This window comes from Protopterus annectens, chromosome 11.part0 (genome assembly GCF_019279795.1).
Source record: "Protopterus annectens isolate FY-2018-M chromosome 11.part0, PAN1.0, whole genome shotgun sequence".
NCBI lineage: Eukaryota > Metazoa > Chordata > Ceratodontiformes > Protopteridae > Protopterus > Protopterus annectens.
In genome coordinates, this window is record NC_056745.1 from 640,380,607 (window position 1) to 640,408,024 (window position 27,418).

Sequence of the window (27,418 nt, forward strand, 5' to 3'; positions counted from 1 at the left end):
AATAAATTGCTTATTTTGTACTTTTCCTTTATAATTATCTGTGTATTTTCTAAGTTTTTCTACCTGTGCTGAGATTTTTAGCTTGTTATTTATGATAGTGCATGATAGATCTTGGTCTGATCTAATACTGCACATTGCTTTTATTACGTCTATCTTTCTTAATATTTTTGTTGATCTATTCCCTCTTTTATATTCTTCTAACAGTGACACTTCTTGTCTTAACTGCTTTATAACTCACCAGGTTGAACAAGGAGAAAATTACAGTCAGCTGCCTGTCGGGTGCCAGGATCCACCACATAACGCATGCACTCAAGTCACTCCACAACAAGTACAAATATGACTCTGTCATTGTCTATGTTGGAGTGAATGACTTGAGACGTACCTCCCTGGACTACATGAAAAGAGACATGGAAGAGCTCTCGGATCATGTGGCCCAGGCAGGTATGACCCTAGCCCTGAGTAGCATCCTGCCTTCACCCAGAATGATACCACAATATAAGGACAAAATGATTGACTTCAACAATTGGCTAAGCTTCTGGTGTCATTCAAAAGGGAACCAGTATCTGTCTGCCTGGGACGACATGATCGACAGACCACAATGTTTTGCCAGAGATGGTCTGCACCTGTTGCCCCTGGGATTCAGAATGGCATTAAATATACTGATCCCAAGGATATTGCCAATATCCTGGCAGATCGATTCAGTGCAAACTTCACCCCCTCTCACCCCATAAATGGCCCATCTCAATACCGGAAGATTGCCAAATTCTTGTAATAATGGCCACACAGGTAAAAAACACACTCTTCAAAGCTAAGAATACAGCATCCATGGGACCAGATGACATCCTGGGCTGTGTACTACATGAACTACAATATGAACTGGCACCTCACCTAAGTGTCATGTTTAATCATAGCCTTACCTCAGGTTTCATGCCCACTGAGTGGTGCAGAGCTACAGTTATCCCACTCCACAAGGGGGGATCCACCTTGGTTCCTGGAAACTACCGTCCCATCAGTCTTACGAAACTTATCTGCAAGGCCATGGAGCGTATTATCATGGAACTTATAAACAAAGACATTGGCAACCTTCAAACACTGGACCCCCACCCAGTTTGGATTCGTGAAGGGCCAATCTTGTCTCCTGAACCTGATTGACTTCTTTGAATCAGTCTCCAGAGCCATGGACAAGGGTAAGGTGGTTCACACAGCCTATCTAGACCTTGCCAAGGCCTTTGACACCATCCCCCACTCTGGAATCATAGATAAACTTACTAAGCTGGGCATTAATCCCTACGTCACCCAATGGGTTGCTAACTGGCTTACTGATAGAATCCACACTGTAAAAGTAGCCGACTCCAAATCCAGCTCCAGACAAGTGACAAGTGGAATACCTCAGGGTTCAGTCCTGGGACTGCTCTTGTTTGGCATCTACTTCTCTGGAGTACAGGCCAACACTAAGGGACTCTGGCTAACAAAGTTTGTAGATGACTGAAAACTGGGAGCCATTATTGAATCCCCAAATGATGTGGATACTCTACAAAAGGGCCTTACAGAAACAGATGCTTGGTGAAGGAGCCATAGGGCTCAAGCTCAATGCCAAGAAATGTGTAGTTATCCCCTTTGGGAAAAAAGCATGTACCCGTGAATTACCATATAGGTGGCAGTACACTAAACACCGAAAGTGTGATAAGAGACTTATTGACACAGGTGGACAGTGGTCTCACCTTCAATAACCACATCGCCACAACAGTCAGGAAATCCTTCTATGTGGCACACCTCATCACTAAGGGCTTTTCATCCAGAAAAAAGGAGGTCATTGTCCCACTGTACTCATCCCTCATTAGACCCATTATAGAATACAACACCCCATTTGGTATGTACCTCTCAAGACATCTGCAACAACTGGAAAGGCCGCAGAAATACCTCACTAAAAGAATCACAGGCCTAAAGCAGATGCCCTGTGCTGACAGCCTTAAAAAACTCCAGCTATACTCTGTCACATATCATCTACTCAGAGGCAATCTCTGCTTAACATACAAGGCCATGTCAAATTCAGAGCTGTTGGACATGCTACACTTAAAGAAATCCCAATCCCTCAGAGCCACACGCTCCAGGGATCTAAACCTTGTCATCACAATAAACAAAACATGCTGGAGGGATAGGTTCCTGACCCAGAGACTCCCCAGACTCTGGAATAGATTGCCCATACATGTCAAGCTGAGTGCCTCTTTGGCCGTCTTCAAAAGGATCCTTGACGATTGGATGGGAGAAAGGAAATTCACCCCTGGTTCACGTCAGTCGCCCTGCTAGACAGGGGTCCAGGGAAGTAAATAGTGCGGGAAGAACTAGCCAGGGAATTGTTATGGCCAGGCTTGTATAGGCCCTAGGGCTGATAGCCTAGTACCAACCTATGAACCTATTATAGTTTTCTTTATTTGATACTTCCATGATGGTATTCGATTTTCCACTTCCTTTCCCTCACTACCCTGTGTCTTTTGCAGTAGGACTTTATCAGTTATTAATTTAGCTGCACAGTAATACATCCTGTTTACTTCTGTTATATCGCATGGATCTCTATGGACAGTCCTAATTACTGTGTTCATTTGTTTTATCAAACTTCTGACTTTTTGGGTTTTATTGACCTTCTGCAGTCTATTTCTTTCATTGATCTTAATATGTCTGTCTCTATTAAATCAAGCAACTCTTCTAGTAGCTCATTTTCTTCTAAACTGAGGGCACATTTTTTATTTTCCATTTCCCGTGGGCATTCTGTAGAAAATTCTATAGCATCTTCCTATGACACATTCTCTTCAATTTCATCCTGTGCCATCTGTTGTTCTGTCATATAGGAACTTACTGACCTATCACTCCTCAACATTGACCGCATCAGAGTTTCTACAGTTTCCTGTTCCTTTCCCTGCTTTACAGCTTTAAGTGAATGTTTATACTGGTTTCCTGTGGAAGGCTCCAAAATATCTTCATATGGTACCTGACCAATTGCTTCCCATTCCACTGGATTCCCCTTAATTTGGATATCCATTGCTCTATCTTGTTGTGGTGCTTTCTGAATTAGATTTTCTACACTGACTCTTCACTTCACAGGTATTCCATAACCTCAGATTCTATTTCTTTAACTTCTCCATTGCTAATCTCCTTTTCTACTTTTCCTCTTTGTCTTATTTTTTGTATTGTAAAGTTTTCCATATCCGGATTTCTTTGCCTGTATTTCTCTTCAAATATCTTTGGTGCTGCTCTTTTTGTATTGGTTAGTTTTGCTTTCTCCTTTGCATAAATATTACACCATATTAAATCTCTTTTTCTTTCCCATGTCCATATTTCTTCTTCATATGTCTTCTGATCTTCCTGCTTCTCCTTACTTTCTAGACTTGCTCCCTCTTGCTGTGGTGTAACCTATGTTAGACCTTCTACACCAAATCCTTCACTTCGCAGGCACTCCATAACTTCACCTTCTATTTTTTATAACTTCTACATTACTAGCCTTCTTTTCTACATTCCCTCTTTGTGATATTATTTTTTTTTATTGTGAAATTTTCCATATCTGGATAATTTGCCTGTATTTCTCTTGGAATATCTTTGGGACTACTTTCTTTATCTTCTGTTCCCATCCTGCATAAAGTGCCCCAACTCAAGCTACTCCCCAAGATTCAGTAAACCTACAAACATCTTACTATGACTCCTTAGCTCTGATAAGCATCTATTGTAATCAACACACTTGTGTGTATGTATGTATGTATATATATATATATATATATATATATATATATAATTGAATAAAACTTTAATAAGCATCTATTGCAATCAATAGATTTTGTACCTAAATGCAATTGTTTAACACTTTTATTTTCTTCTTAAAGAATGCCTGCTTTTGTAGTTTACTAGTGCCATTTATTACTTGTATTACTGTACTATCCATTGTTATAACTTGCTATGTAATTAACTTCTATTTGTTTTATTCATTTCACTGGAACTTTTCTCACCAGGACTCCATTGAAAACAGGCTCCTAGTGGCCCAGTGGACCATCCTAGCAACAAACTGCAAATAAATAAATAATAACTTTATATTGAGTAATTTGGCTTTCTCCTTTGCATAAATATTGTACCTTATCACATTTTGCTTTCTTTCCCATGTCCATATTTCTTTATTATACTTTTCAAAAATCTCTAGGTTTTGTTGTTTGTATTTTTACACTTCCTCGGATGCTTCTTTTTCCAAACAGATCAATGTGTCTTGATCTATATAAAACAACAAAGCAAGCAGGCTCCAGGAACACTAAATGCACTGTTTATTGTGAATATTTGTAAGCGCTTTCGTTAAAGAAAATGCTCCAACTTCTTCAGACAAAAACTCAAACAAAACAACACTACTTTAAATAGTCTCAAGTAGCCCAATAACTTAGTTATGAAACGTAATTAACTAAACATGCTACTAGACACCCCATAGTTTAACCTTGTAACAGTCTCGTACCAACTCTCTTGAGTTATACAAATCTAAAACATATGATAAATATATATATATATATATATATATATATATATATACACATACACATTTAAGTAAAAAAATTAATTTACATTTACATATATAAAAACATTTTATGTATATTGATATTTTACACAGTTCATTATAAAATTTTCAGGTAAAAGAGAAGTTCAACTGCAAAGTATACCTAAAACTGTAATTATAACCTCAGTACACCTCTGAATTTGACTTTCCAGGTTTAACTGCTTGAAAACATGGCATTGTATCACTGCACTTACAACTTAAAGATTAAAATATCTATCTGTCTATATATCAAATAATATTTGTTTACTGGAGTGAAGCACTGATTAATTGGACCAATTTTAGTCTCAGCCTGGGGTCAGTGATAATCACCACTCATATAGAGTAGATAAGAAAACAAAAACATGAAGGGACACTGAATAAAGTACAAAGAATGTGCAATGCTATGAATACAGAAGTACATAAACCAGTAAAGTGAGGGGATAAATTGTACTGTTATCAGTAAACATTTAAGTACAAAGCTTGCATTACATTTAGTAAGATAGAGCAATATATATTATAAGGTTAGTATATAGAAGTCTGAGGTGGGAGAACTGAAGCAATAAAAACTAGTAGAGGAGTTAAAATAGAAGAGAGAGATAGTTGATTTAAGCCATTTGAAATCTATATACTTAAGATCCTATATGTAGGTTTATACGCTCATTTCGCTCCCCAACCTGCCCCCATATCCCACCCACCCCAGCACACCTACACTTATTCTAGCCAAACGTCCCTCCCATTACAATCACAACCAACCACACCTGCAGCACCAACTCTTGCCACACCTCCAGCCTACCATCAACCTCCCACCTCGAGTACCATGATCCTACACATTCTACCTATACTCTTTACATGCACCCTTCTTGCACACATTACATCTTACCAAAACACCATTATACTCCCACCAAACAACTTCCACTGCACAACTACAGTCACCATCACTCATGTCACACCATCACACTACTCATGCACCTCTCACAACAAATACACCTCAATGCACAACGCACTTAAGCTATCACCTCCACCACACAAACAAAAAGCATCCCTAAATGCCTTACAAACTATCCTTCAACCTACTTTATCTATCACCCACTTCACCCAAACAAAAAGCTACCCCAAAACTTAAACTAATTTTCTCATTACTTAAACTAATAACAATACTTGCCCTCAGCGGGGACATCCACCCAAACCCTGGACCCCACAACTCCTCCACTGATAGTCAGCTTAACAGCCTCACCCACCCTCATATTACATCCAATAGGAAACCAATCAACCTCCTTATCTTAAGCCTAAATATCAGAAGTATAACCAATAAAATCCATGAACTCCACACTACCATTAGACCTATACACCCCTGATATTATCATTCTAACAGAAACCTGGCTCAAACCTCACATTACCAGTGAGCAAATTCTCCCTTCAGGCTACAGTATCCTAAGACGAGATCAGTTGCACAAAAAGGGGGAGGTGTAGCTGTAATGTATAAACAGAATCTTAATATTCAAATCCTAAACTTATCGCCCCCCTCAACTGACAAAGAAGAAATAATTTATGCCAACCTAAAAGTAAACCAAGGCAAGACCATTAACATAATAGGATGCTACTTCCCACCTGGCAACATTATCCCTCCACTACAAAACCTCCTCAGCTGGATAAACCATCACCTTCCACAAGAAACCATAATATTAGGTGATTTTAATATAGACTGGCTATCCTGTTCCAACCACCATCCAAGCAACCATCTAAATCTTCATGTTTTTTTCCAACTTATCCAGATACCCACCAGAATAAATAAAAATTCCAACAAGAATTCTACTCTTGACTGGATACTAGTCAGCAAGAGCCCCCAATCATACACAGCTGGCTGCCTGCCGGATAGCCTCAGTGATCATACTCCAACTTTCCTAGTCAAAAAACATATATATCAGGCTAAACCCATTACCTATCAGCAAATGCATAATAAAGTAAACTTTAATCCTGACAACTTCATCTCAGCCCTAAAAAACTGCAGCTGGACTCCACTAAAATATCTCAAACCTGATGACACTGTCCAATTTTTCAATGCCACCTTCCTTAAAGTCCTAAACACCCATGCACCCACAAGATTTACTAGAGTTAAAACCCAGTCCTCCCCATGGCTACAAAAAGCCACTAGATCAGAAATGAAAAACCGAGATAGAGCCTGGAATCACTGGCGCAAGACAAAAAACCCTCTGATAGACAGACATTCTGTGAATTATGTAACAGTCAAAAAATGAATAAAACAGGACAAAATCCTATATTAACAGTCTACCCTGAACTCCACCCAAAACAACCCTAAACAATTCTGGTTAACCATGAACTCCATCCTCCACCCAGGAAAAGTAGGAACCCCTCCACCAAACAAAACAAACTCCTCTGAAAACATTGCCATCTCTTTCAACACTCACTTTACATAAGCCGTTCTATCACTAGCAAAACAGCACAACCCCTCTCCCCTGTATTCACTTTCTCTCCTATCCCTACCTCCAACATAAAAAACCTCTAATCAAAACTAAAGCCCGCAAAACTAGCAACTGACAACCTCCCAGCTGAGCACCTTAAAATTGCAGCTGAAGCCCTAGCCCACCCAGTTGCAATCCTGATTAACCGATCTTTATCTGAAAGCTATGTCCCTTCACAATGGAAAATATCCCACATTATCTCCCTCCACAAAGGTGGGCCCTCCACAGAATTCACCAACTACTGGCTCATAGCAATTCTGTCTTCTTTATCAAAAAAACGTGAGAGATCCATTCACTGTCAGGTTCTAAACTACCTAATTACTAACAACCTCCTATCTAACACACAGCATGGTTTCCGACCATACCACAACACAACCACTGACTTACTTGCTTTCACTAATACAATTATTCAACATAAAAACAATGGTTATTTCACCTCTGCAACTTTCCTAGACCTATCTAAATCATTCAACATGGTCTCTCATAAACAACTCATTACTGTCCTCAATACTCTATCCTTCTCTCAATCTGTCACAAACTGGTTCCAGAGCTACCCGACTGACCGCCATCAGTCTGTTGTTTGGCATAATGATATATCCCCCCAACCCCTGTCTCAGTAGGTGTTCCCCAAGGACCCATCCTTGGACCCTTACTCTTCTCCATATTCACTAATAATCTAGCCTCTGCTACCAAACAGGCCACTCTCGTACAGTCCACAGATGATTCCACCATCATCTGCTCAGCCCACTCCCTACCTGAACTTCAGAAGACCACACAGGAAGCCTTTTCCTCAGTTGAAACTTGGCTTTCAGATGCACCTGTGGAACTTGTTTAACTTGCTTACTTATGTAATCTCTGTAAATAGTCTGTTTGTAATATGTAATGCTGGTATTATGTAATGCTGTATCTACTTACCCTTGGAGCTTTTCTCCCCTGGCCTCCGCTGAAAATGGACATGCATCCAGTCGGACTATCCCAGTCAACAAATGTAAAATAAATAAAAAAAAAAACAGTTAATACTTAACCCAAACAAAACAAAACTCCTCATCTTCCAACCCACCAAACACAATCTAAACACCCACCAGTTTAATATTAAAGCCAATGACAACACCATTATCCCCCCAACAAACCCCGCCAAACTACTTGGAGTTGAAACTGACAATAACCTCTAGTTTGACATCCACATCTTGTTAACCATAAAAAAGTACACAAAAAACTAGGAGCTTTATACAGCAATAAGCAATTCCTCACCAAAACAGCCAAGATTTCAGTTGCAAATAGCCACCTTATCCCCACCCTACTCTACGTCTCTCCAATCTTTACCAACCTAAGGCAAAGTGAGTTAGGTAAACTTGAAGCTTGCTACAACAAAATAGAAAGGTTTGCCACTGGCGCAAACTACCGTAGCCACCACTTTACCTCACATACTGAACTAGGCTGGCTAGAACTCCCTCACCTCCTTCAATAGTACCAACTGTCACTCACACACAAACTACTAAATCATCCCCTAAAAGTCCCCTCCCTCCAAATTCTACTCCAACACTATCATACCACCAGACCACTACACTCCAGCAACAAAAATCAATTACAGGTAACTAGAACCAGGAACTCTGCTGGAGAAGCTCTCTTCTCCTACTCCATAGCAAAATTGTGGAATAACCCTTCCTCACATTATAGCTTCTGTGTCATCACGCACTAACTTCAAAGCTGCTCTAAAATCTCATCTAAAAGAGTACTGGGCATGCCCCTGTAACAAACTTCTCTAACATCTCTACCCCAACCTCTCTAATCCCATTCTTCCACCCCTCTAACTACCTGGGATTGCAGCCAAATACATTGCTTGTAAAGCTATATCTCAGCTGTAATCTTAGCCACTGTTATTCATGGGTAATAGCTGCTAGCTCAGCTATTAAAATACTTGCTAGTCTTTATGGCACCAATGATATAAGTGTTGTACTACTTAACTAAATACTTAATTTCATTTTCAACTATAACTGTTTACTACTTTTGTTAAACAAAACCTACCTATACTTCTTGTAACTTGTAATTAATTGTTTTTAATTGTTGTTTTTATTGTGGAGCTTTTCTTCCCGGGCCTCTGCTGAAAAAGGACCTGTGTCCAGTCAACAAATGTAAATAAATAATAATAATGTACTAAGCACTCAGTCACTAGACCATTACAGGTGCAGCCAAAAACTCCCTTTCAAAAAAGTTCTCTCCAGCCTCAGGGAAGGCAAGACAAGATAGACCAGGGGAGAATTTGAGACTGCCCATCTGCTGTCTAGGTTTTCCTCAAAAGTAGCAAGGGTGCTGCTCTGTTTGACATGGAATGGAAGCTTGTTCCAGTGGTGATGAAATTCATTGGTGTATGAATCTATCACACCAGTCTCTATTACTTATCCATTGATGAAGGTTTAGTTCCCTTAACAGTGTATTTGATGTACCATTTGTTCTGTGAAAGAATAGGAGGCCAAAGAGGTTTGGATAATCCGTGGCTTGAAAGGCTAGACATGGTTCTCCATGGAGGATTCTATAAGAGGCTGAGTAAAGAGAGAGGGTTCTCAGTCTGTTCTGATAATTAAGATTTTTGAGTGCACTGATCTTTTTAGTTATGAATCTTTGAGGTCTCTCATGTTGAATGACATGCTTAGGCAAATACACTCCAAAAGGTGCATTATATCTGATAATTGGGTCTGATGAGCTATGAGTAAAGGTGAATTAAGACTTCTTTGGCTCTAGAGGAGATGACATTGGAAATTAGATGAGCCAAATAAAAGACTTTGTGAACTACGGCAGGGACATGATTGTCAAACAATAAGGAATTATCAACAAGAGTGCCTTGATCTAGTATGATAGTGTCTGATTGGAGGGGTCTGTCACCTATATGGTATGTAAAAATACTTTGTTTACCAAAATGAACTATGCTACATTTTTGTCACATTTAATTTGAGGTCATTGTCCTTTCACCAGATGTTAACCTGATCTAACCTGTGTAGGAGCAATTGTGAGTCAGTAGAAGACTGAATGATAACACCCAAGTTACTGTCATCTGTAAACCTAGATAATCATAGGCCAGGAGTATTGTCCAGATGGTCTAAGAAATAGATGCCAAATAGGAGAGAACACGACTCTGAGGCCTGTGGTATATCACCGGTGACTTTTTGTTTTCAAAAGTGTCTCTTGTGACTCTAACCATGTGGGTTAGATATCCACTGCACAGCATAAGTCGGTCAAAAATGCCTGTATGGGAATAGTGTAAAAGACCTTGACCAGGTCCATATATGCTATGTAAACTGTATAACTGCTATCCACTGTTCCAGTTACTTTTTTTTAAATAAATTAATGAGGTCAAAGAGGCAGGACCTTCCTTTGCAAAAGCAGAATTGGTGAGGGTCCAGGGATAAGAAATGTTTAAAGTCCCGATTAATGGTCTCTGAAATAATATACTCCATATCTTTACATAAGGGAATAGTGAGACTCAGAGGTCTAATATGTCTATAATTACCAGCTCCATGGTTGGGCCACCCTTGTGTAATGGCATTACAATGGCTATTTTCTAGGCTTCAGGAATGCAGCCATAGGAGAATTTTAGAATAAAGAGGTTAAGCAGGGATTCAGTTAGCCCATTTTTGGCTCAGATAACCATGCAATCCCGTGTTATCCGGCTCCGTGAATGCAGTGCTCTTAGATTTTCAGAATGCTACAAGAACTTGTTTGATGGTAATTGAAGGGGTGGCTGTGATTGTGGAATCTGTTGAATAGCTCGTAGTAGATGGACTAAAATTTGCACTTAATCTGTCCCAGAACATTAGCTATTCCCTCTGGGTCACTGTATGAAGTATTGTCGTGAACTAACTCTGAACATTGTTGTGTATTGGTTTTTAACCTCCTGACAGAGTTAAATAAAGATTTGTAGTTATTTTGGCCTTAGTGGCTGCTTTAAGTTGAATTTAGCTTTGGGATTCCTAATAGCTCCCTTAAGCTTTTATACTAGTTTGCTTAAGAGTGCTCTTAAGGTAGTGAGAATGAGATCTCTTATAAGAAGTAAACAATTTATTTCTCTTGTTATATAATTTATTTATTTTGATATTCCACCACAGGGGATTTTATTTAATTCTCAATATACTTGGTGTGGATAGAGACAGCCTCATAAACTGTTTTTATGTGGGTACACAAGTCGGAAGCGTAGGCAGCAGCTTTAGTAATAGGATCTATCAGAGGAGAGTTCAGCAGAATTTATTTAGCTCATTAAGTAGCCAAAGAAGATTTGTTTTTGAGAAGTCCCTAAATTAATTTATAAGGGAGTACCACCAGTTTTAAAGGAAAAGATCACTAAGTTATGGTCTGATTTAACAAAGTAGGGTGAGACATATGGAGTTGTGGAAGGAGTGGCCATAATTGTGAGGACTAGATAAAGGTTAATGCGGCCCCTACTAGGATGTCTAAAAATTTGTAAAAAAGAGTTAGCATTTATAATTTCAAGGAAGTTTTGGACATTCAAACTATTGTTGGATAGTTTAAATCCCCCATTAAGAAGCTGTTGGAAATACTTGGGATTTCAGTTCATTTGTTATGACATCACCTCACACCAGATTTCTGAGGACACTACATTTGAACTCCTGATGTCCAAATCACTAGTTATAGAACATCCTCTATGTCCCTTTTAAGCATGATAGCTATTATATGGAAATACTTGGGATTTCAGTTAATTTGCTATGATAGCTATCATGCTTAAAAGGGACATAGAGGATGTTCTATAACTAGTGATTTGGACATCAGGAGTTCAAATGTAGTGTCCTGAGAAATCTGTTGTGAGGTGATGACATCCTTGATAAATACTGATTCTCTCATATATATATATATATATATATATATATAAAATGGGTCTAGGACTAATGATCGCCTGCACGTTTCAACGAAACTGAAACAGGCGAGCACAGTTTCACGAAAGTGCTTTTTCACCAAAAAAGCAGTTTTGCGAAACTAAGCAGAAAAAAAAAACATGAGAAAATGGCATTTGCTGCAATCACGGCACAGTGGGGATAAGGGAATATTCCCTTTTCCCCACTGTAGTGCGATCTTGGAGTGAGAATATGAAAGTAGGGGTGTGTGGGGAGCACATGGGGGTGTGGGGGGCATGCCCCCCTGCATAAACATGATTACTGTTATCTTTTTTTTTTTTAACAGACTTTCTCGAAAGTGCTTTTTTGGTGAAAAAGCACTTTCGTGAAAGTGTGCTCAGCCGTTTCAGTGTTTTAGTTTCATTGAAATGTGCTGTTGTCAGTTAGTCCTAGATCCATACAAATATGTATGTATAGATTGATATTTGCATCCCGGGAAAGTCCAACTGGCTAGGAGCCCATTTTCAGCAGAGGCTGAGGGAGGAAATCTCCAAAGTATTACAAAACATTTTAAGAACAATAATTTTACAATTTTCAAAAATAATACCAAAAAAATGTACAGTTTAAATAATAATACCAAATTAGACAAGATATGAAAACATTTAAGAATAGATGCAAGTTATATGACAATGATTTAATATTTAGAAAAATTTTAGCCAGTTTATAGAAAAATTTAAACTGCATTTGTATAATGCAAACAGGAATTGCAGTATGATGTGAGAGAAAAGCAAGCTTATGGTATATTTTGAGAGAGTTTCATTTTTACTTCAAAGGACACCATTTTGTGGTCTGACCTTACCAGGGAAGACATTACTGTATGGGGAATGCAGCACTTTTCATATTAGTGAGGACTAGATCCATTATGGTTGCACCCCTGGTTGGCGTATTGACTATCTGGTCCAGGGAGTTTGTCCTTACAAAATCCAGGAATCTCTGTGCCTGTACATTTGGTGTCATACAGGATTTCCATTTAATAGTGGGATAATTAAAGTCACCCATGAATATGGTTTTGGGTTGGATGGTTAGTGTTTCTAATAAGTTTAAATACATGGTATGGGTTTCCTGAGTTAGAGAGGGGGGCCTATAACTTGCAAGGAAGTGGTAGTGGATTTTCCCTATGGTGATTTGAACACGGAGCAGCTTAAGTGCATTGTCCTGTTTGACCAGCCTTGAAGTATATTTATTTTTGATGTAACTAGAGACACCTCCACTTTTAGTCCCTGCCTGAGAAATAGCTAGTCTAAATGTGTGGAAGGCATTATAACCTTGCACTGTTGGTATGCTCTCCGTGGCTTTCAACCATGTCTCAGTGACCTCACAGATGTTGGCATTCTCTAGGGTGAAGATTTGCTATGTCGGAAGTACTTTCAGTTTGGCATTGCCTAAAAAAGGCAGTATTGGGGAAGATAATGTTTTAGCTAATATTCAAAAGCCTAGAGGGGAGAGGTGCAGACCATCTCAAAGCAGCGTGGTCTGTAGAACATCTCCTTCCATGCTGACAAATATTGTACCACCTTAGAATGACACTGAAACTAAGCCAATTATTAAAGTCAGTCCTCTTTTGTTTGTATTTTGACATCATCCTCGGAGAAGTTAAAATGCTGCTCAATGTTAGGCTCATACCAGCCTGAGACACATATTCCAAGAGTTCCATGATGTCTCTCTTCATATAGTCTAGGGAGGTATGTCTTAGGTCATTTACTCCCACCTGGATTCTGACTGAGTCATATTGGTACTTGTGGTCCAGTGACCTGAGTGTATGAATAATGTGGCGGATCCTAGCCCCTGATAAGCAGCTGACTGTGACTTTCTCCTTACTCAGCCTGGTGAAAGGGACATCAGTGTGTCTCACAACAGAGTCTCCAATGACCAGCATATTGGATTGTGTGGCGGCTTGCCTAATGGGCTTAGAGATAGAGGCTCCATGACATTTAGCTTTGTGTGTTGATGTGGGTGTTGTCTTGAAAGACTGCATTTGGGGCTGCTGATGGTATTTGTTATGTGTATTTAGTCTAGCAGGTCTTTGTGGTTTAGGAATGTTACATTGAAGTGCCTAGGCATATGTCTGCTTTGACTTATGTGTGATGGATGCAGTGTTTGTACTACTGACAACCTTATTGACATTAGGAGTACTTTTATGTGAGAGCTTTGCCTCCAGTGAAATTGTGTAAATACACCTCTCTCATGCCATATCAGTTTGCTTGAGAATTAAATGGTTGTCAGTAAACATGAGGTAATTTCTTCATTGCATTGGGATGTTCATATCCACCAAGCTGGTAACGGAGACAGTAGGAAAGTTCATATCCATGGCAACAGACCCTTTTTTATTGATTAGACAGTGGGAGTGAGAATATCCAATGTCAGGAGTATCCGGTTTGCAACTATGGGGACAGTGCTTGTCACTGCAGGCTAGTTGCCTATGTGCAACTAGGTACTGGAGAAATTTCAATTGTGCTTTTACAGGAAAAATGTTTCTCAAGGTGTCTGAGTCTGTGCAGAGCACTGCCAAACACTTGAGGGGAAACTAATACATAGACCCTGAAAATTTAAGGATGACATTTTAGGCAGATATTCTGAAGTTAGAAACAAATCAAACAGTACTTACTGAAAACAAGAAATTAGCTTGTCAAGAATGATGAAAAGAGGGAAGTCACATGAATGGCTACTGCCTGGCTACTGCTAGTGCTGGTCACACCACAGCTTCACTCTGCTGGGATATAATGCTCCTTTGCTTCTTCTGTCACCAGAAGCAAAGCATTAGCACCAATCCCAAGATAAGAAGCAGGCCACAGCCTGGTGATCCACAGTCTTGTCCCTGATGATCCAAGGGACTGTACGCATATTGTAGCCTTTTCCTGGTAGATGACTTGAATGGCAACAAGACCAATCAGGAACGTTAAGCACAGACACTTGGTGTCCAACCAGAAACAGTCAGGAATCAATGCACTCTCCTCCTTCTCTCACCAGGAACTGAATATAAGCAAAAATTCCAAGCTGTCACCTATAAAGCAGATATTAGGCTTTATGGTGATCAGCAGTCTCCAGGAAATAATGTCTCTGTGTTCCTTCTCTCACCAGAAGAAAACTGAAGCACTAATCCCAAGATGACTACTGAGAGGCAAAATGGGGCTGTCCAATAACTGATTGGCTTGCAATAGATGTTTAAAGGTACAATGAAAAAAAATGGATTAATATCCTAAACACTGCAGTGTGCACTAAGCAGTTAGATATGAAAGAGGGTAACTTAAGTTTTAGCTGTCTAAATGGAGAGACACTAATTCTGGTTCTACGGAGTACAGTGGGATGGCCAATAAATTTACATAGTAGAAGGGGATTGATTTCACAAAATGATAATTTTGTGCTTCCTCACACCAGCCAGTGAAAGGAGGAGGGAAGGACATATGTGGTCAAATTCACATAAGGGGCAGGCATCTAGAAAGGCAGTTGTGTTTAAGAACACAACAGCAACACTGTGGGAGGGTGGGAAACATTATGTCTGGCTCACAAGGGACACAGCTGTGGTTTATGTGCAATTAAAAGCAGAATACAAGTAAAACACAGTGTAACAACAAAAACAAATCACAGTATACAAAATAGAATAAATCAAAAGCAAACTAACCTGGCAGAGTCTGGGTGAGCTTTTCCACTAAAGCTTTGAAATGTTTTATTTTACCCCTTAAATAGAATGTTTAGTTCCTAGCTCCACCCATCCACTAGTGATTAACCTTAACTGACCTGTTGTAACTTTTGTGTGACTCCTTAATTGACCTGATCTAATTTCTGTCTGACTCACAGGAGACACAGCTGTGGTCTTTTTCCAAGTTTTAATATGCAGTTAAAAGCAGAATACAAGTAAAACACAGCGTAAAGAAAAACAAATCACGGTATACAAAATAGAAAAAGGCAATAAAGTAATACAAAATACAAAAAATCAAAAGGAAACTAAACTTTCCATCACAGCAAGCTGTGGCAGAGTCTGGGTGAGCTTTTCCACTAAAGCTCATATCTCCTCATATCTAGAATGTTTCTAGTTTCCTATTTCCCTCTGTTATACTAAAAATAATCTGACTAGTCTTTAGTAACAGCATATTACTGCTGCCCTGCAACACTATTTCATACTACTTATCTGATGTTTACTCTTTCTTTAATTTATATATTCACTGTACACAAGCGTAATGAACAGTGGGGAAGTGTGGGACTTGTGAAAATAGGGTGTAGTGGTATTTATCTACACAGGGTGGGGATACAACAGACTGAATTTCAGAAGTATCAGAATGACAATTATTCTACATAAAATCACAGAAAATTTCATAATGAAATTTACCCAAAATGACATAGAAGATCTACTTCTGTTACATATATAGTGGTATGAATTTGTAAAGGAGAGGTCTTGTCTTTTCAGTCTAATGGTATGCTTTTAAGATGGAACAGCAGCTCCTGATGAAGGGCTGACAGTACATATTGCTTATCTTGATACTGCAAAGGCTTTTGATAGTGTTCCACATAGGGGAATAATTGGCATAGTAAAATCATTAAATGTCAATATATATGTAATTCCATTGGTACAGCAGTCATTAAGTAATAGAGAACAATAAGTCCAGGTTGAAATAACATATCTCATCAAAAAAGGCGGTAATACAGAGGTGTAGTAACCCTGGAGATGTACAGTAGCAAGCCCTTCAGCCATTCTCTACTTCTTGGGAGGGTTTTGTACTCTCATGGAACTGATAAAAGGCTGGTGGCACTATGTAATAGCCACAGCAGATGAAAAGAAGTTTGAGAAGTTAGCAATCCCCCTACACATAGTAACATCAAATGGCAGGATGCTGCAAATGGTCTAGAGAAATTAATGCATATTTTTACAGCTCATATTAAGACTTTCAACTATAATGTAACACAAAGTGTGCTAGAAAAGTGGAAAACGGAAACTGATGCAGCAAAGATTGTGGTTGCAGACTTTTAAGTAAACTGAAACAAAGTAAACACAACAGTGGTGCATCCATGCACAAAGTACACAGGGGCCAGGGCCAGCCTTAGGTGAACTGGCATACCAATGCGTAGAGTTCCATGGTTCCTCCCTGTGTCACTACCCCTAATGCAAATCACCTTGTGCCTCCCAAGCCCCCCATCTTGGCCTATTCACATCATCCAGATTACTTTATTCTTCCTTTTCCCATGGTTTGTGTTACTCTTCAGTTTTTCCTTGTATTCATTTATTCAACACATCCTAAGTAGGCAATATGCACTCTGATAATGGAAGAGGAAATAACTGCATTAAGTCAAAGGTCTGGGAGTTGTTAAGCCCCCAGAAGTCACAGGCATCTTAGATGCTGTGAGGTGCAGTTCATTGTTTTTTTTAAACAACCTCTTTTATTCAGTAATGGCCTGAACAATAATCCTTATAAAGGAAAGATATTTAGCATGTTGCTCTTCAACTTTGCTTTGCCCTCCATCTTTTCAACACATTCTAACTGACCAGGACTGCAGTGAAATATCTGTGGGAAAAAAATAACTAGATTAAACTCAGGGCATGGGGGCTGTTAGGTAGCCAGAAGCCATGGAGGTTCTAGCTGCTGGAAGTGTATTCAGACCTTTTTCCATCCCTTTTGGTTAAATGATCTTCTGAACAAAAATCATAATTAAGGAAAGAACTTCAGTGTTATTCTCTAACTTTGCTTTTTCCCTGCATCATTGCAACAGAGCCTAACTGATGAAGATTACACTTGAAGGAAATAACTGCATTAAGCCAGGGGTCTTAGTCTTATTTTTCCCACAAAGAAAAATAAGTTATACCCAAGGCTTAATGCTCAAACCTGAAAACGTAGCATTTCACAAAAAAATTAATTGAGAAGACAGTTGTTTGCGAGGATACATAAATGATATCTGAGAATAATGCCTGCTTCTTTACCCCCTTAAAAAAAACAAAAAAGACAGACACAGTCTGTGCACATCTCTATCAGAGTAGAAGAAAACTGAACAAAAACCTGCAAATAGAGCATAACATATTTTAACCTGTTGATGTCAGACATGTAAACAGCATGCCACCTTACACTCCCACAACCTGTTTATGCATCTGACATTGATTGTGAGGAAAGTTAACTAAAATGATCACTGTAATGTTTCCAACCCGTTACTCATGGTCAGCACACTGCTCATATGCAAGCTATGCTTATCTTTGAAGTTTGTGGGAAAGTTAAAGAAATAGTGATCATATTGTCTCCAGCCCAAAACAAGCCACACTGACATATACGCAACACTGAAGTTTACGAAGAAAATTAAAGGAAGGCATTGTCCCTAGACTCCCCCCTCCTATTGAAATCATAATGACCTCCTGCGCAAACCTCTGAGAAGGGACAGTTTTAGAGTAGGTGGAGTTCAGGACAGAGGCCAGTATTAAGCTTATGTCAAATCTGCTTTTACAGCCTTTGATTATGGGGGGGGGGGGGGGTCACCATGCCCAAAGAAGCTCTGAAGGTCTGGATGTTATGCAATGCATTTCATACCTTGTTTTCTGAAAGATGATTTAAACTGACTAACTTACAATAGGGTCATCTACTTTCATCTAGATAGCACCCTCCCCCACAAGTCAGTTACGGCCACTTACAGTATGTGCACAATTCAAACATCCAGCTGTGATAGAAGAGGATGTCTGTGTTGTGTAGTTCACATTTGCTTTACACAGTCGACAAATTAAAGTATTACAAGTTTCTTCACACATTTCACATTAATCATACAAAACCATATTCATGAGCAAGCGACAGCAGGTGCCTAGTCCATTTCCTCTACAGATAGCCACAACAATTATGGGCACTTTGTGCATATTTCACATGTGAAGTTAAGTAGTCCATCTTGCTTCACACAAATAGATACTAGTCTTGAAAGCCAGATAGTGACTGTTTAAAATGAGCAAAGGGCAAGTGGTCAGTTACATTCAAGAGACAGCTCCAACCCAACTGTTGTGTGCACTTCAGATGACTAGGATTAAAAGCAATGGCCGTGTACTCAGTTTCAGATTTTTGAACTTCCAAGCAAACCATAATCACACATTAAAGTTATTCCAAGCTGCTTCTCACAAATCATGTTGTTCTTGCAAATGTCTAACTAAATGCAAACTAGTCTTGCACAGCCAGATAGTGAATGTTTAAACTGAGAAATCATGTGGCTGAATTACTTGATACAGACAATACCCATCCCCACTCGGCTGTTAGATAAAAATGACAGTCGTGTATTGTATTTTAGTTTTGTTCCATGGAAACAGTGGCACATTAAAGTATTTCAAGTTGCTTCACATAGGTCGCAGTAATCTTGCAGGTACACACAGTCCCCCCAAGCATGCACAAGCACTTGACTGACACCAAAGGAGACATTTCCTCCAGCGATCCTTTCTATAACCTGCCCATGAATGCACAAACACCCCACTGACACCGGAAGAGACATTTCTCCCAATAATCCCTTCTTTAGCTTGCCCATGTACGCATAAGAACTCAACTAAAACCAGATGAAACATTTCCCCAGTGATCCCTTTTGTAGCCTGCCCATGTATATATGAGCAACCCACTAACACCAGATGAGATATTTCCCCAACAATACCTTCTGTAGCCTGCCCATGTATGCATAAGCACACGATTAACACCAGATGAGACATTTACCCAGTGATCCTTTTTGCAGTATTTCCATGTATACACAAGAGCTCCCCTGACTACCAAATAAAACTTTTCCCCAACGATCCCTTCTGCAGGTTGCCCATGTATGCACATTCATTCCCCTTATCACCAAAAGAAACATTTCCAACATCAATCCCTTATGCAGTCTGTCCAGGTATGCACAAACACTCCCCTTCCCACCAAATGAAACATTTCCCCCATGATCCCTTCAGCAGTCCATCCAGGTATGCACACTTCCCTGACCAGCAAATCAAACATTTCCCCCCAACAAGAACTTTAGCAGTCTATCTAGGTATATACAGTCAGTCCCCTGACCACCAACTGAAGCATTTCAGTCACTGATCCTTTCTTTAGTCTGCCCAAGTATGCACAAATACTCCACTGAAAACCACCTGCAACATTTCCCCCAATGATGCCTTCTTCAGTCTGTGCAGGTATGCACAAGCAATCCCCTGACCACCAAATGAACCCCCCCCCATCCCTTCAGCAGTCTGTCCAGGTATGCACAGGCACACCTCTGACCACCAAATGAAACATTTCTCCCAACTATCCTATCTACAGTCTATCCATGTATAGACAGGAACTCTCCCAGCCACCAACTGAAATATTTCCCTCAGTGATCCCATCAGCAGTCTGCCCAGGTGTGCATAAACACTCTACTGACCACCAACTGAAACACTTCCTCAATGATCTTTTTTTCAATCTATCTAGGTATGCACAAACATTCCCCTGACCTCCAAATGAAACATTTTCCACAATGATCTCTGCGGACTGTCCATGTTATGCACAGGCACTCCCCTGACCACTAAATGAAACATATCCCCAAATAATCCCATCTGCAGTCCATCCATGTATGCACAAACACTCCTCTAACCCCCAAATCAAACATTTCCCAGAATGATCTCTTTTGCAGTCTATCCATGTATGCACAGTTATTCCCCTGACCAACAAATGAAACATTTCCCACAACTAATTCTTTTGCAGTCTGTTCATGTATGAACAAGTATTCCCCTGACCACAAAATGAAACATTTTCCCCAATGATCCTCTCTGCAGTCTGTCCTGGTATGCACAAGAGCTCTAACAGCAAAATGAAACATGTCCCCCAACGATCCTGTTTGCAGTCTTTTCATGCATGCACAGGCACTCCCCTGACAATGAACTGCAACATTTCCCCCAGCAATCCCTTCTGCAGTATATTCGTGAATACACAAGCACTCCCCAGACCACCAACTGAAGCATTTCCCTCAACAATCCAATCTGTAGTCTGTCCAGGTGTGCACAAGCATTCCTGTAACAGTGAAATTAAGCATTTTCCCCAAGGATACCATTTGCAGTCTGTCTATTTATGCACAGGGAATCCCTGACCACTAAATGAAACATATTCACTAATGATCCCTTCTGCAGTTCGTCCTTGTATGCACAAGTGCATCCCTGACTGCTAAATTAAACATTTCCCCTAATGATCCTGTTTATGGCCTGTCCAGTTTTGCACAAGCACTCCCCTGACCACAAAATGAAATATTTTCCCCAACAGCCCCTTCTGCAGTCCAACCATTAGACACACAACCAATCCCCTGACCACCAAATGAAATGTTTCCACCAAGGATCCTGTTTGGAGTCTGTTCATGTGTGCACAAACACTCCCTTTACCACAAAATGAAACACTTCTACCAGAGATTCCATCTGCAGTCTGTCCAGGTATGCACAAGGTCTCCCCTGCCCACAAAGTGAAACATTTCCCCCACCAACTCCTTCATCAGTCTGACAAGTTAGGCATAAGCATTCCCCTGTCCACCAAATGGAACATTTACACCAAATGATCCCTTCTGCAGTCTGTCCATGAATGTACAAGGTCTCCCATGACCATGAAATGAAACATTTACCCCAATGATCCTATCTGTTGTCTGTCCAGGTATGAGATAACATTCCTTTTGACAACCAAGTGAAATATTTCCACCAGCAGTCCCTTCTGCAGTCTGTCTAGGTATGTGCAAGAAATCCCCTGACCACAAAATTGAACATTTTCTCCAATGATCCCGTTTGTATTCTGTCCATGTATTCACAAGCAGACCACTATCACTAAATGAAACATGTCCACCAACGATCCCTTCTGCAATCCATCCATGTGTGCACAAGCAATATAATACAATATACTACAATTCCCATATAACCACTGCTCATGACATCACCCTGCAATGTTCACTGCCTTGTCTGTGATTGGTTGTCCATTTGCATTCAACAGCATCATCAGAAAGGCGCAATGATGGCATTTCCATTGCTTGTGTATTAAAGAAAAGAGCTGCAGTGGTGTAATTATGGCAGCCTCAATCTGTTTTACTTGACTAATTTATTTTACTCATTTATTTATTTATTTTTATGTATTTATAACCACTATTAGTGGAATGTTTATAGAAAATTGTACTTCAGATGTTCGACAACACACAGTCCTATTTCATTGTGATTTTTGTACTTATTCATGTATTTATTACAATATTTAGTTATATATTTATAATTTTAACTTTGCAATGGGTTTTTGTAATGAATTTTACCCATATATTATTCATGTATACAATATACTACAATTCCCATCTAACTGGTGTTCGTGACATCACCCTGCAGAGTGCACTGCCTTGTGTGTGGTTGGTTGTCCCTTTGTATTTAACAGCATCATCAATGGCAGACACAATCACTCTGATGAAGTCTATGAATATTTGAATGTAGATGAAAGCTGTAAGTTTTTATCTTTATTTCATTTATTTTATTAAATGCTTGTTTCCAGTGTTGGTTTGGTCCTTTTACGGTTTTGTTTATTATTTATCCCAGTGATCCCATCTGTTGTCTGTCCAAGTAAGAAAATGCACTCCTTTTGACAACCAAATGAAACATTTCCCTCAACAATCCTGCCTGCAATCTGCCCAAGTGTGCATAAGCACTCCTCTGACCAACAGTAAACCATTCCCCCCCAGTGATCCCTTCTGCAGTCTGTCCTGGTATGCACAATCACCCCGACCACCAAATCAAAAATTTCCTCCAATAGTCCCTTCTCCAGTCTGTCAAGGTATGCACAAACACTCAACTGACCACCAAATGAAACATTTTCCCCAAGAATCCCATTTGTAGTCTGTTCAGGTATGCACAAGCACTTCCTTGTCCACTGAATGAAAAATTTTCCCCAACGATCCCTTCAGCAGTCTGTTGAGGTCTGCACAAGCTCCCCCTGACCATAAAATGAAATATTTCCCCCAACAAGTGCTTCAACATTCTGTCCAGGTGAGCACAACCACTCCGCTGACCACCAACTGAAACATTTCCCACAGCAATTCCTTCTGCAGTCTGTCAAGGTATGCACAAGAACTCTCCTGACCACCAGCAGAAAAAATTCCACCAATTATCCATTATTCAGTCTGTCCAAGTATGCACAAGCACTCACCTTACCACTAACTGAAACATTTCCCACAGTAATCCCTTCTATAGTTTGTCCTTGTATACACAAACATCCCCCTGAGCTTCAGCTGAAACTTTTCTCCCAGTGATCCCTTATCCTGTCTCTCCGGAATGCAGAAGCATTCCCCAGACCACCAACTGAAACATTTCCCACAGCAATCCTTTCTGCAGTCTCTCCAAGTATGCACAAGCACTCCCCTAGCCACCACTGAAACATTTCCCTGAGTGATCCTGCCTGCAGTCTGTCCCAGTATGCACAAGCACTCCCCTTATGACCCACTGAACATTTCTTCCTGTGATCCTGTCTGCAGTCTGTCCAGGTGTGCAGAAGCACTCCCCTGACCACCAAATTAAACATTTCTCCAGGTATGCACAAGCACTCCCCGACCTCCACCTGAAACATTTCGCCCAGTGATCCCACAAGCAGTCTGTCCAAGTGTACAGAGGCACTCCCCTGACCATCAGCTAAACCATTCCCACAGTGATACTTTCTCCAGTCTGTCCAGGTGTGCAGAAGCACTTACCTGACCACCAAATGAAACATTTCTCTAGGTATGTACAAGCACTCTTCGACCTCCACCTGAAACATCCCAGCCCCCCAGTGATCCCACCTGCAGTATGTCCCAATGTGCACAAGCACTCCCCTGATCACCAAATTAAACATTTCCTCCAACGATCCCTTCAGCAGTCTCTTCTGGTATGTACAAGCTCTCCCCTCTCCATAAAATGAAACATTTCCTCCAATGATACTTTCAGCAGTCTGCCAGCTATGCACAAGCACCCCCTTGACAACCAAATGAAACATTTCCCCCAATGGGCCCTTAAACAATCTGTCCAGGTATGCTCAAGCACCCCAATGACTACCAAATGAATCATTTCTCCTCATAAGCCCTTTTAGAAATGTCAGGTGCAATTATCACAAGCTTCCTAACAGATTGGATCTACTCACATGAGAACAGGGGTGTTTGATACACCCCAACATCAATCATCTTTATTTGACTCCCTGGGTGATAGGGTCTTAATTCCTTTTAAGCACCTGTTTACTGAGGACCTGCAACAAGTATTAATGGAGGCAAGAACGCTTGCTATTAGAAAATCATACACTAGGAAATTGAATAGTTTTTCTAGTTGATACTAATAACATAATCAGCACACATTCAGGGCTAGTTGTTCTCTGGCTTTACAGTATTTGTGAGTTACTATTCTATGGCATTTCTTATTCCTATATCAAGGTTCATTTATTGGCGATTTCAGCATGCCTGCCCATGGATCCTCCTCTTTCAATGCAGTGTCATGTCAAAATGTTATTGAAGACGGTTTTGCATAAGAGGTCTCCAAGAAAACTGGTGGTCTCTGTTTGAGATTTTAATTTTGTGTTAGAGAAGCTAACACTTGCTCCATTTGAATCAACTAATCTGGATTACTTAAGGTTCTGGAGAACAGTTTTATATTGGTTGCTTGAAATAAATTATCTACAAGAAAGGTATCTGAGTTGCAAGCTCTTATGGTGTGTCAACTGTATCTCATTTTTCTATAAGAAAAGGATTTCTTTGAGAACGAATCCTTCTTTTCTGCCTAAAGTGGTATTCAATTTAACTTTAAGCCAAACTACCCATCTCCCTGTTTTTTTCTCAATGTAAGAATGAGGGAGAAAGGACATGCCATACCTTAAATGTCCACAGACAACACAGGTACTATCTTGACAGAGCTAAATCTTTAGATCAATTGTTCATTTCTTGTGAAGGTAAGAAGAAGGGACAACCTGTGTCAAAAAACACTATTTACAAATGGTTGTCTAAGGCTATTACCTTTTGTTATATGCACCAAAACAAAACAATTCCAGGCAGAGTCAAGGCCCACTCTACCAAGGCCCTGGCTTCATATATGGCTTTTTGGAAAGGGTTGGATTCTAGAAGTATTCTAGAAGCTGCGAGTTGGTTTTTTGTACATATTTTTAAAAAGCAATATAAGCTTGTTTCCTTCTCTAGGTCCAGATCAAGCTTTGCTACGACCATTCTCTAGGGGCTTCTGGACTCTTTTCCTTAGGCTTTTTCCTAAGGCTACTGCATCAGTGATCATTATGATGAAAGTAGTACAGTTGTATAACTTGAGCTTATCATAACAGTATATGTTTGAATGATCACTGCTGCAGAAGCCACTCCCCCCCCCTCCAGCCTCTTGTTTTTTGGTGTGTGTTCTATGCCAGGGTATGGACATTTATTTTTATTCCTGGTATTGTACTTTCAAGGCTCATCCTCCCTCTTTCAGGTGGCAGGAAAACTCTGAAGGACTTTGTGCCCAAACTTGTCTTTTAGTCGGCTCAGCTCATACTACCTAAAAAATTTGGATGAGTGAATCATGCCACGAAGCTTTGGAAGCTGTCTGGCTGTTATATCCTTGGCAGAATATAAACAATATTGCTAAGACTATTGCAACAGTGAGCATTCGAACATCTACAGTTGCAGTAAATTCAACTTACACAACTGTATTTTCCTGCTTATCTATCCCCTGAACGTTTCCCTTTTATTTTTCTTATATAGGTATGGTTTGTTGTTGTTATTGTGTCTTTCGGCTTTTCCCGGTTAGGGGTCACGACAGCGGAACTCCGGTCCGCTAATGATTGGCAGTAGATTTTTACGTGCCGAGTTGCCGGCCCTGACGCACAACCTTCAACGAAGGTACGCCCATTCACGCATATCTCCACACAGAAGATGCTCTAGCTGAGAATCGAACATGACATCTTACTGTGAGGCAACAATGCCACCGCAGCACCACCACCGCAGTTTAGGTTTGTATACCTTGTTTAATTTTAAGTTCTGTTTTGTCAAGCAGGATCTGCTGACATCTATTGTTTTTACATCTTCTTAAATTACTTCTGGGAGAGTGTATGACCACTGTTTAGTACACTTGTGTTATTGGATTTGGTAGTGATATGCTTTTTTACTTATGTACCTTCATTAGTAATACTTATCATGCATGCACACTATAATGTACTGTTTGTTTAATTCTGTTGCTGTATCTTTTGCCAAGGACCATACCTCTCAACCTCTGAGAGCAAGAAATCTGGACAAAGCCATAAATAATAGTGGGACAAAGGCCCAAAAATAGGGACACGTTTTAAATATTGCTCTTACAAACTTAGAAAGTTGAGAGAATAACAGGTTTTGCATTAGCATGCATTTTCTGAAGGATATGAAGTCTGAAATTTAAATGTCTGCCATTATCTCCTAACTTCAGCCTTTAATGATTTATCACTAGTTTGCCAGAAAAGCACAGTTTTGTGAAAAACAGACCAAAAATATGATGCAAAAATCTGGATATTCTGCAGAAATCTGTACAGTTGAGAGGTATGCGAAGGACTGTGTCACAGCTGAAATAGATCTGCACTATTTCAGTTGCAAGGTTATCAAACTAAATGACAGTAGAGAATCCACTTTGCTGTAAAGTTCAAACAGAAATATCTTTCATTGAATTTTGTACTTTCCTGCTGACTCCACTTAACTTTAATATTTAACTGTTTGCCTGAGCTTATCCCTGGCATTGGCACCTAGATATGTGCATAGTTGTAAACTTCACAATTTTCCATGTGAATGTGAAACGAGTTATCTTTCTATCTTGATCTCAGAATGGACCATTGACCCATTTATTTTGAGACATTTTTCCAGATTTCAGTACTTTTGCAATGTGTTTGCAAAATTTTGAGCTTAGTTTAACCACCTCAGATAATGGCTTGAACAAGATGGAAACTTTCTGAAAATACTGTGCTTTGTAATCAAACCTTCAAGATTACCTTTTTATAGTCCTTTGTTGTCTAAAACTCCTGTTTCTTTTTTCTTTTTATTTGTACAGACAGAAGCATCTTCATAGTGTTGTCTATTCATATGTTCCAACTGCCCAGTACTTCGAACAGTTTAATAAAACAAATCGTTGAAGTGACCGAGGAAAGACTGAGGAGCTATTTTGACAATATTTTAAAGGTTTCCCTATGGTAGTGTACATTTTGAAACTGGAAATAAGTCTAGGCAACTGGCATGTGTCATGCTTTGTTGTTTTGAATTAATTGTGTGGATCTTCAAATACTTGTACATTTAACTTTTGTCTTTTTCTTATTATGTTGTGTTAAAACTGTAACCTTCATCAATAAACAGTCTCAAGTTTGTATTTTATTGTGCATATTTATATACTTGGACTTCTTGGTTTTAACTGTTACTGCTTACAATTGTTCGAGATGAAAAGAGCAATATGTGGCAGTTAGTGCAGAGGAATAAGGCTATGAGCTGTTAATGAGCTGCTTCTTCTAGTCCAGGGTTTGATTCTCTCAACTTCCATTTGCCTTCTGTGTTAATATGAACAAGTCGCTTAACCA

At 39.7% G+C, this 27,418-nt stretch overlaps 1 long non-coding RNA gene across 1 annotated transcript in view; it reads left to right on the top strand.

Annotated features, from left to right (window-relative positions):
* The window catches only part of LOC122815527, a 307,270-nt gene extending 280,052 nt beyond the window's left edge, over positions 1-27,218 (top strand). Inside the window, exon 2 of the long non-coding RNA XR_006366961.1 lies at positions 26,902-27,218. This is a non-coding gene — a long non-coding RNA (uncharacterized LOC122815527). The remainder of the gene's footprint in view (positions 1-26,901) is intronic.
* Positions 27,219-27,418: the final 200 nt, after the last annotated feature.